Raw genomic sequence first — 11,218 nt, 5'->3', positions numbered from 1 at the left:
TTATCAATTTATTTATTTATAATATGAGACAATGTTTCATATATCCCAGACTGGCCTCAAACTCACTAGGTAGTTGAGACTGGCTTCGAGCTCTTGATTCTTCTGTTCCACCTCCCAAATGCTGGGATTTCAGAAGTCCACCACCACACCTATGCCAGCCATCTCTCTCTCTCTCTCTCTCTCTCTCTCTCTCTCTCTCTCTCTCATTCTTGTTCTTCCTTCTTGTAGGCTATGGATGATTCCACAGCTTCATGCACGCTAAGGAAGGAATCTACCACTGAGCTACAACTCCAGGTCCATCCACATTGTCATTTGTGCTTCTGTTAGAAAGATACGTGTATTATTCAGGAGGATGACCAAAACTAGGGACTCCTGGGAATTCTGGCTTTTTCTTTCATTTTTGTTTTTTGTTTTGAGGCAAGTGGTCCTGTATCCCAAATTCCCAGGTAGCCCAGCTGTCAAGAAGACTCCCAGACAGAAAAAAAGCTTCAAAGAAAAATCAGTTAAGCCACACTACAGACCAGACCAGCTACCTGTAAGAAACAGGAACCAGCTGAGCAGCCTGCAAGGGGTTTAGACCAACTGAGGCAACTGGAAAGGACAATCTCCAACCTCTTGAGCTGTCTTCAGGCTATGCAGTGAGCTCCAGGTTCCCAGCTTTTGTGAGCGGTCACCGGTGCTGAGATGGGCTGTGGTGATGCAGCTGTCTGTGAGCCATTTCTGCTGCTCCTGTAAGTGACCCCTCACCCATATTCCTGTAAGTAACCTCAGTAAAACTCAGAGTTCACCAAGTTGGGCTTTGGTGGTGGTTCATTCTGAGGTCACAGGGAATGAATAGATACGTGGAGCAGCTTCCCAGGAAATGCTGTCATGCCAACACAACTTCTTCCCACTTCCTTCTACCCGCTCTTCGAATTGATTCCATTGTCCCCAGAAGTAAAACAAAACAAACAGAAAAACAAAAACAAACAAACAAAACTAGCTTAAAAGTTGCTCCCTCTAGGGAGTGTTCCTTCAGAGTGTGCCCTCGTGAAAGGATTTGTTTCTTTTGTTTTGTTTTCAGACAGTGTCTCACTGTATAGTCTTGACTGAACTCACCCTAGGGCTGGCCTTAAAGGCATGGGCCACCATGCCCAGCTCCAGCGGTTTTGAGTGTTACTATCACAGGCAGTACATCTGTCCTGTCAGACAGTGGTCTGTGGACATGTCTTTCCTCATCCTTCTTTCCCCGTGTGCTGGCTGGCTTTCTATCACTCTGACAAAATGGCCAAGATAAACTATAAAAGGAAGTCAGTTTTATTCAGGCTCATGATTTCAGAAGTTTTAATTCAGAGCCCGTTGGCCCCCATTGCTTTGGGGCTGGGAGTTAGTCAGTCATGATGGGAGCATGTGGTGGAGGAAATCTGGTCACCTCGTGGTGGTCAGGGAGTGAAGAGAAATAGGAAAAGGCTGGGTTCCCAATATCCCCCTCAAGTGGATACCCTTAGGGATCTAACTTTCATTATGCCCAACCTCTCAAAGTTTCCATCACCCGTCAAAGGTTCCATTGCATCTCATTATCAAGCAAAGTTTTAGCCAATGTGTGTGTACAGGATAAAGTCAATTAATTAGTCAAGAGACAAGGCGATGGTAGAGACAAAACTTCATTAGAACAAATTAGCTGTTGGGAAAATGGCCAGACTGTTTCCAACCACAAGCAGAGGGCTTAGAGAGGAAACTTGAAGAAACATTTGCCAGCCACGAGTGAGTGGCAACCAGACTCGGCCAGCCTGCGCTGTTTGCTCCTTTGATGCATATTCTGACGATGCCTGAAAAGTCACCAGGTGTCACAGGGTCTCCAATGTGGCTGTTTCTAACAATTAATAGCTTACTCATCAACGCACGGCCTTCTTTCTATTTAGAATCGTATTAGGCAAAGGGAAAGAAAACAAAAGCAAATCCACAAAGGAAAATTTACAAGGGACAAAATCATAGGTGGCATCACCTGTATCACCGCAGGCTGGGGGACCAGAATGTTATCATGGATCTATATATAAGGTGTGTGTACAAACTGTGATCCCAAGTAGACAGCACATGAAACCTAAGTGTGATCCCTAACACCTCATAGACTTGGCATAATATTGCTTTCCTGAAGTTCCAGCACTCGGAAGGTAGAGGCAGGAAGATCAGAAGTTCAAGGCCATCCTCCTCTACAAAGCACGTTCGAACGACCTGGGCTAAACGAGACTTTAAAAAAAATGTTAGGGACAAGGAGTGTCCTCAAGGCTTTTTGGGTGTGCCTTTCTGTTCTCTGTTCTCCTGCCTGTCTTTCTCCCTGCTACTTCAGAAAACGACATGTAGCTCAAGTTTTACATTTGCATGTAAGATTACAGACCCAAACTGACTTTCATGGCTCACACTTATAATCCTAGTACCAGAGAAGTAGAAACAGAAGAATGAGCTTTAAACCAGCCTAGGGAGCATAGAGAGCTCTTATCTCCAAAAAAATGAACAGAAAAAAGTTCCCAGATACAATGACTATACTTGTAATTCCAGAACTTTGCCCTTGAATTTTCTGGCCCTAAGCTTTATTCTCTATCCCTGTACTTCTGAGGCTGGGATAGAAAGACTGCTGTGAGTTCAAAGTCAGTTGAGGCTACATGGTGAGCTTTGGTCATGCCTGAGCTACAGTGAAACTTTTTCTCATATATATATATACCATGGTGCTGCCATGTTGGCAGTTTATACACAAAAGGTGGAGGTCAGGCTTCAAAAACTTGGAGAACCGTGTTTTGTGCTAAGTGTAACGAAATAGAAACCAAGGTCTAACGCAAGCAGTCCCCTGTAGCAAGGGCTGAGATGTGCGCAGTAAACTCTCCCAGAGAACAGAGAACTACATTTTAGGCACTGATGACATGGTTCAGCAGGTAAAGGCACTCACCTCTAAGTCTGATGAGCTGAGTTCCATTTCTGGGGACCCACATGGTAGAAGAACCAGTTCTGAAGAGTTGTCCTCCGACTTCCATGTGCCAACCCACATACTCATAAACACACAGACACACACAGACACACACACACAGTCATGTATACACAGAGACACCCACACAAAATAAATAAATAAATAAATGTGATTTACAAAATAAATACCTTCCAAAGTACTACATGTCTGCAAAATTGTTTAGCTCTTCCCACTAGCTCATAAATTCCTTGACAACAGAGATGGTATCAACATCAAAAATCTGTTTAGATATTTTCAGAATGTCAGGTCCTAAGGAAACTTCATCCCCGAGTCCCAAAAGGCAGTCCAAATTTCCAGAAATGGGCTCGACCTGGACTCTGAGAGGATTTCTGGCGGTTAGATAAAAGCTAGCATTCCTCAGGAACTTGTGAAACTGGTTCTCCTCTACCAAAGGGAGTTATTTCCCTCCCCCCTGGCAGAAGGGTCCTATGGCTACCTGTGCACCTGTCAGAGTGCATGCTGGTATTGCATGCAAGTGCCTGTTACACATTGCAAGGTTCATGCTGACACCCTAGCCCTCCTCATCTTCTCCTCTGCCCTAAACTTTCCAGCTCATAGGCTTTCCTTCTCCCAGCTGCTACTCATTGGCCTTATAACCCTGCTCTTCCCGCTATGTTCACTCTCTGCTCTGCCCCTGCTTCTCTCACTGTGCTCTATTCTCTAAACCCCTGCTATTCTCCCCTCTCTGGCAGACGCCCCGGCCATGTCCAGTCTGCAGACATCTTCAGTCCACTTCTTTCTCTGCTCTGGACTCTTCTAGATGTCTCTCTCTCTCTCTCTCTCTCTCTCTCTCTCTCTCTCTCTCATCTACAATAAAAACCTTTCCCTTAACCATACCATGGTTCTGCCACGTTGGCAGTTTATACACAAAAGGTGGAGGTCAGGCTTCAAAAACTTGGAGAACCGTGTTTTGTGCTAAGTGTAACGAAATAGAAACCAAGGTCTAACGCAAGCAGTCCCCTGTAGCAAGGGCTGAGATGTGCGCAGTAAACTCTCCCAGAGAACAGAGTGGGAGAGGAGATAGGGAAAGTAGGTTTATCAGAAACTGGGGCAACTCCTCGCAGTGCTCCTGGTCAAAGGTCCTTTCATAGTCTTAAAATGTTGAGGAGCCGAACCTGGTAGAGCACACCTATAATCTTAGCACTAGGGAAGCAGATGCGGGTGGTCTTTGAGAGTTCCCGGCCAGCCCAAGTTTCTCCTGGCATGTGGTCCTCTTCCTTCAACCTCCTAAGTACAGGTGTATGCCACCACGCCCTTCCCAGATTGTACTGTGAATGAATCTTTTTATTCCTGCGTGTGATGTAATGTTGGGTCTTTGTCAACTTGAAAATATTGGTTCAGTGAATTACATACCTCTCCCAAACATTAACATATATGTTTCTTTATATATTTCTACATTAATGTACTTACTTATTGCATGTGTATATGACGTATGTGTGGGGATATGCATGCCACAGTACTCCTGTGGGGGTCAGAGAACAACTTGCTGGAGCTGGTTCTCGCCTTCTACCACGTGGATCTCAGGGACCAAACTCAGGTCGTCATACTTGGCGCAGATGTCAAGTGTGATGGCACGTGATGAGCCTTCTCACCAGCTTTAACGTATTTCGTTGTGCAGCACCAAATATCACTCTTGCTACTCTCTCCACTGCGCTCCTGACAAAGGTCACTAAGTATTAGAATGGCACCCAGTGACCAATGGTGAATACAAGTTTGCCAAAAGTTTCTCATTTAAAGCTTGAATTTTATCAGAGGCCACAAAGACGATCAAGTCGTGTCCCTTAGGTAACTGACTCACTCTGTTTAGCAGATGTCAGCCAAATCCTCAGCTCTGAGTCACAACCCACTTTCGTCAGTCTTGACTTTGTCCAGGGAGAAAACAGTGTTCCAGGGAAAAAAAAGTAGGCAATTTGGTTTGAAACGCAAAACTATTGCGCAAGATCTCCTTGGGACAGCCATTGTTCTTCGGTGTTCAGTTTTATTCAGACTTTCCGTCTCTTCACTCGGGCCAGCATTTTTAACAGCATGTTTTGTTCAAGGGTCGGCATTTTAATAAAACTAATAACACAGTATTGGCTTACTGCTTCGTCAAAGGACTTTTTCCTTTCTTTTTTCAAAATTTGAGGTAGGGTCTCATGTAGCTCAGGCTGACCTCACACTCCCTGAGCTCCTGCCTTTGGGAGGCCTGCTTCCATCACTGTCTCTTGCTTTGATGACTTTTACAGAGATTCTGGGTGCCAAATCCACGTTATCAAGCTAGCAGGGCAGGCACTTTATCCAGTGAACTATTTCCCCAGCTCAAGAGACAGTTTTATACATCATGGCATGTACACACTCATAAAATTAAGCGGCCAATAAATGTGAAAAAATAGTTTTTAAAATATTAATTTTAAAATATTAATTTTAAAATATTAATAAATGATTAGTGTGCAGGATGCAATAAACACGTGTAGGTGGGGTACCACTGTGCTTCCTTAGGCTAAGGACTAAGGTAAATTGAAAGTGTTTGTACTTGTGGCCTGGCAAAGAAGCCCACTCTCTGTTCCATTCTCATGATCACCCCAACAGGTAAGTGCTGTTAGCACCTTCATTTGACAGATGAAGATGTAGCTCAGAGATGTTTATTTACCAAAATCCCACTCTGTGGCCAAATCCAGAACTGGGATTTGAGCCCAGGTCTGTCTGATTAGTCAGCAAATTCTAACAAGATGGCATCTGAGTAGATTCTAGATTCATAGAATGTAGAAATACTATCTTAACCTGCTCTACATCCTTCCAGACAGGGGCCTGAGAAAGCAGTGGACACTGCTCTTTGACGATCAGTTGATTGACTAAGGGACAGCACAATTAAATTTAGAATTTCTCTTATCTGTTCCAGATAGACATACTCCTTGACCAAATGAAAACAAAACAAAACAGCAATCCGCCATTCTTGTAAACAAATTTAATTGTCTGAATTAAATTATTGCAGTTGTTTTAAAGGAATCTAAACAAATACTTAACTACATTTCTTTTACCATTATTATTATTTTATTTTGTTGTTTTTGAGATAAGATCTCAATGGGCTAGCCTTATACTCACTACCTAACTGATAGTGTCCTTGAACTTCTGATCTTCCTTCTTCTACCTCCCAAATGTCACCATTTGGTAAATGAAGTAACAGATGTCACCAGCATGCCCAGTTTATGTGGGGATGGTGCCAGAACCTAAGGCTTTGTGCTAAGTACCCTACCAACCGAGCCCAGCCTCATCACCTAGAGTAAATATTTTAAAGAATAGTTGAGATTCCTTTAGCTTTACAAGTTTGGGGTATATTTATTTATTTTATGTGTATTGCATGTTTTGCCTGAAAGTATGTATGTGAACCACAAGTGTGCCTTGTGCCCACAGAGGTAAGAAGAAGGTGTTGGATTCTCTGGAACTGGAATTATGGACTGTTATGAGCCACCACGTGAGTTCTGGGAATTGAACCAAGGTCCTCTGTAACAGCAAGTGCTCTTGACTGTAAGCCATCTCCCCAGCCCTATCATCCCCGCTCATTTCCTTTCTCTTAGCTATGGTTTCTATTGTTGTGAAAAGATATCATACCATAGCAACTCTTATAAAGGAAATATTTAATAGGATAGCTTACAGTTTCAGAGGTTCAGTCCATTATCATCATTGGCGGGACATGGCAGCATGCAGGCAGATGTGGTGCTAGAGAAGGATCTGAGAGCTTTATATCTTGATCTACAGGAACAGGAAGAGAATTGTTTTACTGGGTGTGGCTTGAGCATACAGGAGACCTTAAAGTTCACCTCCACAGTGACTTCTTCTAACAAGGTCATATATACTCTATCAAGGCCACACCTTCTATTAGTGCCCCTCCCTTTAGCGGCCATTTTCTTTAAAACTACCCCTGGGCCCTAAAGACTTGTAGCAAAATCATAATGCAAAAATGCATTCTGTCCAATTTCAAGAGTCCCTATAGTCTATCACAGTCTCAACAATGTTTAAAAGTCCAAAGTTCAAAGTCTGTTCTGAGATCCATGCAGTCTCTTAATTGTAATCCCCTATAAAATCAAAGTCAAAAAAACAGATCACAGACTTCCAACATATAATGACACAGGATATACACTGTAGGGAAGAGAGCATAGTGTGGAAATACTGGACCAGAGCAAGACTGAAAAACATCTGAGCAAATTGAAAGTGTTTGTACTTGTGGCCTGGAAAAGAAGCCCACTCTCTGTTCCATTCTCATGGTCACCCCAACAGGTAAGTGCTGTTAACACCTTCATTTGACAGATGAAGCCCCAAACGTTGCTTCTCCCTGTCTGATGTCAAATGCTCTTCAGATCTCTAACTCCTTTTAGTTTTGTTGACTGATACACACTTCTTTCTCTTGGGCTGGTTCCACTCTGTGTTATCAGCTTTCCTAAGCAGGTATCCCACAGTTCTGACATCTCCAACACCTTGGGGTCTTCAAGGCAATCCAGGCTCACCTTCACAGCTTCACTCAATGGCCTCTCTAGGCCTCCATGCAGGAACACCCCTGACACAAGCCTGGCCCCAGTGGCTTTCTTTAGTCACAGAGAAAGGTTCTATAACCCATTTATTCTGTCCTTTAGCTGTAAGGTCAGAACCATCTGGCTGAAGCTGCCAAGTTCTGCTGCTTGCTGGGGCTGGAACATGGCCCCCTTATTCAGTTACATCTTCAGCAGCTTTCTGTTTTCCATGGTTTCCTTCACAGCTTAAGCTTGGCTGTTCTGGAACTTGCTCTGCAGAACAGGCTGGCCTCAAACTCAGAGATCCACCTGTCTCTGGCTTCTGAGTACTAGAATAAAAGCATGTAGCACCACACCCTGCTTTAAGCTTTTTAAAAATTCCTCTCAACAAGTTGGAACCTTAGCTGGTTGGGATCTTAACCTAAGGTCATCACTCCCTTTATTCCATTTCTTAATCTGTTTATCTCCTTCAACACAGGACTTAAGTTCCATTCCTGAAGTAATAAGGGCGGCGGGGCTGCGTCCCCAACACCCTAGCCGCCTGCTCGGCTAGCTTATGCCCGAAATAATTACACGGAAACTGTATTCACTTAATCACTGCTTGGCCCATTCTCTTCTAGGCTAATTCTCACATATTAATTTAGCCCATTTCTAATCATCTGTGTGTAGCACCCCAAGGTGCGCTTACCGGGAAGATTCTAGCCTAGTCCATCCCGGGTCAGAGCTTCATCCCGGGAGCGGGGCATGGCGTCTCTCTCTGGCGTCTTCTCCCAAGAGGAGAGCTGTCGAGTCTCTGACCTCACTTCCTCTTCCTCCCAGCATTTTTTCTGTTTACTCCACCCACAGGGCCAAGCAGTTTCTTTATTGGCCAATGACCTTCCTCCATCACATTCCATTTCCTGGTGTTCCTTTTCTCCTCAGATTTTACATTTTATAATTTACCGTGCTCAGCTTGCTCCTTTTCATTATAAATTTTCATTAGAGTTAACACTAATAACCACATGACAGAGTCTATACTAGGTTATTTTGAGATTTCCTTTGACAATGGAATTAATCCAAAGCTCTTCAGTTTATCCTCAGGTAGACTCTTCAGACAAGGACAAAATGCAGTCACATTCTTTACCAAAATATCACAAGACTGATCTCTAGGCCACATACTAACACTCCTCTCCTCTGAAACCTCTTGAACCACAGTTCATCAGATCACACTCAGCACCACTGTCTTCCATGCTCCTACTAGTATGGCTCATTAAGCATAATTTAAAGTGTTCAAGTGCTTTCCTAATCTACAATCCCAAAGTCCATATTCCTTCAAAGGAAAGCATGGTCAGACCTATCACAACAATACCCCAGTCCCTGATATCAACTTCTGTCTTTGTTAGAATTTTTATTGCTGTGGAAAGACACCACGGCCATGGCAACTCTTTAAAAAGAATGCATTTAATTGTGGGTGCCTTACAGTGTCAAAGGTTTAGTTTATCATCATCATGGCAGGAAGCATGGCAGCATGCAGGCAGACATGGTTCTGGAGAAGGAGCTGAGAGTTCTACACCTTGATCCACAGGCAAAAGGAAGTGGTCTGTTTTACTAGGTGTGGCTTGAGCATATATAAGACCTGAAAGCTCACCTCCACAGTGACAAACTTCCTCCAACAAGACCATAGTTACTCCAACAAAGCCAAACTTCCTAATAGTGCTATTCTCTTTAGGGGTTGCTTTCTTTCAAACTACCACATCCTTTAATGTAGGATCTCACTAGCTGGCCTGGAACTCATTATGTAAACCAGACCAGCCTCAAACTCACAGAGATCCTCCTGTCTCTGTCTTCCTAGTGCTTGGATTAAATGCACTCACTACCATGTGATTTTATTAGCCTTTCAAAAACCATTTCCATTTTCCTTACTTATCATTACTCCAAAAAGAAAAATCTCACAATCAGAAAGATGCCAATTGTTCTTGTGGAGTGAATCCCACAACTCATATGGGATTCTTTATGCTGTAAACCTTCAACTGCTGGCCAATGTTGACCATGGCTCCTTCACTACATCCAGTGATTAATAGCCCTGTGTCAGGATTTCACAATATGGAGCTCAAATTGCAGACTTAATCCAATGAAAACATGTGCCAAGTATTTATAGTGAAAATACTTGTTGAAAGACTTCCCACCTATAGACACATACAGCATAGCTCCTAGGGAGTAGAACATCATTTTCCTAAAATTTTGGCAAGAAGCTGTGGAGCCTTGATAAGACTGGCAACATGGAGGAACATTTCCTCCTCCCTATGGCACCCAGCCAGCTTCTGAGAGCCCCATTCCAGCTTCTCAGAGCTGCAAATGCCTGGAAGTGATTTTTTTCTCCTTTACTTTATGGTCCTAACTCACAACCTACAGCAGCAATAAAAGAAGACATGATGCAATACTGAGGGCTACGACCACTCCAAGATAAGGTTTGAAATGCATAAGCAAGCGATAAACTCATCTTGGTGCAGGCTGCGCTAAGGTGGTCAATTTGCAGAGAAAGCATATATGAGACCTTGGGGTTTGGGAGATGGCTCAGTTGGTGAGGTGCCTGTTGTGAAAGCATGGGGATACACAGCATCCACAAAAAAGGTGAAAGCCAAGTATGGTCCCATGGAGGCTTATGCCTTTAATCCTAGGATTCAGGAGGCTGAGGCAGGGGGATCTCTCTGAGTTAAAGGTCCGTTTGTGTACATAGCCAGTTCAGAACATCAAGGGATACAAGGTGAGATTCTGTTTAAAAAACAAAGCAAAACAAACAAACAAAAAACTGAGTGTGGCTAGCATGTATCTATCACCCCAGCCTCGGAGTGACAGAGATGGGAGGATCCTGGAACTCATTAGTCAGCTAGTCTGCCCCAGCCAGTGAGCTCATGGTTCGATCAAAGACACTGTTGCCAGAGGTGGAGAAATGGCTCCAGCATTTAAGAACACTGTTGCAGAGGACCCAGGTTTGGTTTTCAGCCCCCATGTGATGCATCACAACTATCTATAACTCAGGGGCTCTGACTGCCTCTTCTGCCAGCTGTAGGCACCATACACATACAGTATGCAGTACGTATACAGACAGGCAAACAAAAGTTACATAAAGAAAACAAAACAAAGACATCTGAGAGAGAGAGAGAGAGAGAGAGAGAGAGAGAGAGAGGAGATAGAGCGCCTGCCTCAAAAAAAACAAGTTTGGATACTTACCAGGCATGGAAGGTGTCTTGACCACAAAGGTGGTTTCTCAAGGTGAGGCTTCTCCATTGTACTTGGGACATTCTGGCTCCTGTGATTTCCCCAAATGCAGGAAGCTCAACTTCATAATGCGTGGAAGTGGGATACTATGCTCATATTTTCCCCTATAAGAATAAAAATAAAAAATAAGAGGGAGATTGAGGAGGACACCTGCTGTCAAATTCTACATGCACCTGTGCACACATGAATGTATGTGCACATACACACACACTACCCATGCACATATGCATGTGTGTGCACACACCATACATATGTGCACATACACACCACACACACACTACACATGCATGCATTCACACACACACACACACACACCACATATACACACACCACACACATGCACACACAAAAATCAATCAAACAAAAAAAAAAAACTCTGCGATGCTCCTTGGTTCAAGGTGGGGCAAGTCATACAGAGGCCCTTCTTCCTCCCTCTTGGGATACTTGGCATGGAATTTATGGATGACAAAAATAATTC

The 11,218-nt window shown here is 43.6% G+C and overlaps 1 non-coding gene across 1 annotated transcript; it reads left to right on the top strand.

Annotated features, from left to right (window-relative positions):
• Nucleotides 1-10,684: 10,684 nt before the first annotated feature.
• LOC121466245 lies at nucleotides 10,685-10,845 on the top strand. The gene has a single exon (XR_005976731.1). It is a non-coding gene; the product is annotated as a U1 spliceosomal RNA (small nuclear RNA).
• Nucleotides 10,846-11,218: the final 373 nt, after the last annotated feature.

This window comes from Microtus oregoni, unplaced genomic scaffold, assembly GCF_018167655.1.
Source record: "Microtus oregoni isolate MIOR12 unplaced genomic scaffold, Mior012 000032F_ref0000030, whole genome shotgun sequence".
NCBI lineage: Eukaryota > Metazoa > Chordata > Mammalia > Rodentia > Cricetidae > Microtus > Microtus oregoni.
Note: the sequence above shows the minus strand (reverse complement) of the source record. Positions and strands in the feature narration are given on the sequence as shown.